This window comes from Artemia franciscana, unplaced genomic scaffold (genome assembly GCF_032884065.1).
Source record: "Artemia franciscana unplaced genomic scaffold, ASM3288406v1 Scaffold_2786, whole genome shotgun sequence".
NCBI classification, from domain to species: Eukaryota; Metazoa; Arthropoda; class Branchiopoda; order Anostraca; family Artemiidae; genus Artemia; species Artemia franciscana.
The window spans coordinates 27,787-30,078 of record NW_027063554.1 but is presented as its reverse complement, the minus strand read 5'-3'; the positions used below and the strand labels follow the sequence as shown (position 1 = coordinate 30,078).

The window sequence follows — 2,292 nt, the reverse complement described above, 5'->3', positions numbered from 1 at the left end:
TGGCATAGACTCTTTGAGCATCTTCATCGGCTTTTGCCATTGTAAGTTCATCAGTCATTTTAAACTTAAACATGAATAGATTTCTACGTGAACATATGTCTTAAATATCTTGAATGACGTCACCGTCGTAGCAAAAATGACGACAACTAACTTGATGACGTCATTCAACACAGAAACATGACGTCACCTGACAGACAGACAGACAACTTATTTTTATATATATAGATATATATATATATATATATATATATATATATATATATATATATATATATATATATATATATATATATATATATATATCTATATATATAAAAATAAGTTGTCTGTGGATGGATGGATGGATGTGTCAGGTGACGTCACCTGAAAAAACTGGATCAGGTGACGTCAAAACTGAAAAAACTAAAAAAAGGCAAAAACTACAAAAAAAACTAAAAACTAATAAAAAAAATAAAAAAGCTAAAAAACTAAAAAAACTATAAAGGTAAAAACCAATAAAAAACTAAAAAAAAAAACTGAAAAAACTAAAAAAAGGCAAAAACTACAAAAAAAAATAAAAACTAATAAAAAAAGTAAAAAAGCTAAAAAACTAAAAAAACTAAAAAAAAACTAAAAAAAGGTAAAAAACTAAAAAAAATAAAAAATAAAAAAAAACTAAAAAAAAGGAAAAAAACTGAAAAATAAGCTAAAATAAAGGTAAAAACCAATAAAAAACTAAAAAAAAAAGGAAAAAAACTAATAAATGACGACACTCAAAGAGAAAGCGACCAGGACAAAAGGAATGTTCGATTAGCAATCAACAAAGCACAGGGACACAGGGAGTATAAATGACGACCAGGACATAAGTAAAAAAAAAAACTATCTATATATATAAAAATAAGTTGTCAAACTAAAAAAAGGCAAAAAACTACAAAAAAAACTAAAAACTAGTAAAAAAGCTAAAAAACTAAAAAAACTAAAAAAAAGGCAAAAACTACAAAAAAAACTAAAAACTAATAAAAAAAATAAAAAAGCTAAAAAACTAAAAAAACTAAAAAAACTAAAAAAAGGTAAAAAACTAAAAAAACTAAAAACTAAAAAAAACTAAAAAAAAGGAAAAAACTGAAAAATAAGCTAAAATAAAGGTAAAAACCAATAAAAAACTAAAAAAAAAACTGAAAAAACTAAAAAAAGGCAAAAACTACAAAAAAACTAAAACTAATAAAAAAAGTAAAAAAGCTAAAAAACTAAAAAAACTAAAAAAACTAAAAAAAACTAAAAAAAAGGTAAAAAACTAAAAAAAATAAAAAATAAAAAAAAACTAAAAAAAAGGAAAAAACTGAAAAATAAGCTAACATAAAGGTAAAAACCAATAAAAACTAAAAAGAAAAAAAGGAAAAAACTAAAAAAAATTTTCATCTAAAAAACTAAAAAAAAACTAAAAAAGGTAAAAACTAAAAGAACTAAAAAAGAAAAAAATAAATGACGACACTCAAAGAGAAAGCGACCAGGACAAAAGGAATGTTCGATTAGCAATCAACAAAGCACCGGGACATAGGGAGCATAAATGACGACCAGGACATAAGTAAAAAAAAAATTAACAAAACTAAAAAGAAGGTAAAAACTACAAAAAAACTAAAAAGAAAAAAAAACTAAAAACTAATAAAAAAACTAAAAAATCTAAAAATCTAAATAAACTAAAAAAGAAAAAAAAAGGAAAAAAATAAAGGAGAAAAACAAAACTAAAAAACGAATGTATATACAGACCGGTACACCGGGATACAAATGACGACCGGGACACAGGGAATATAAATGACGACCGGGACACAGGGACACAACTACAACGGGGACACCGGGGGAAACAGGGGGATATAAATGACGACCGGGACAAAAAAACTAAAAAGAAAAAAAAACTAAAAACTAATAAAAAAACTAAAAAATCTAAAAATCTAAATAAGCTAAAAAAGAAAAAAAAAGGAAAAAATAAAGGAGAAAAACAAAACTAAAAAACGAATGTATATACAGACCGGGACACCGGGATACAAATGACGACCGGGACACAGGGAATATAAATGACGACCGGGACACAGGGACACAACTACAACGGGGACACCGGAGGAAACAGGGGGATGTAAATGACGACCGGGACACCGGGACAGGGAATGGTCGATTAGCAATCACCATCAACAAAGCTCAAGGGCAATCATTAGAATCATGAGGTATAGATCTGAATACAGATTGTTTTCCCATGGACCATTATATGTTGCATGTTCAAGAGTCGGTAAACCTGACAATCTATTTATATGCAAAGAC

The 2,292-nt window shown here is 26.5% G+C and overlaps 1 long non-coding RNA gene across 1 annotated transcript; it reads left to right on the top strand.

Annotated features, from left to right (window-relative positions):
• The first annotated feature begins 333 nt into the window (after positions 1–333).
• Positions 334–1,989, top strand: LOC136043005 (uncharacterized). The gene is made up of 2 exons (XR_010621527.1): positions 334–484; positions 1,125–1,989. It is a non-coding gene; the product is annotated as an uncharacterized LOC136043005 (long non-coding RNA).
• Positions 1,990–2,292: the final 303 nt, after the last annotated feature.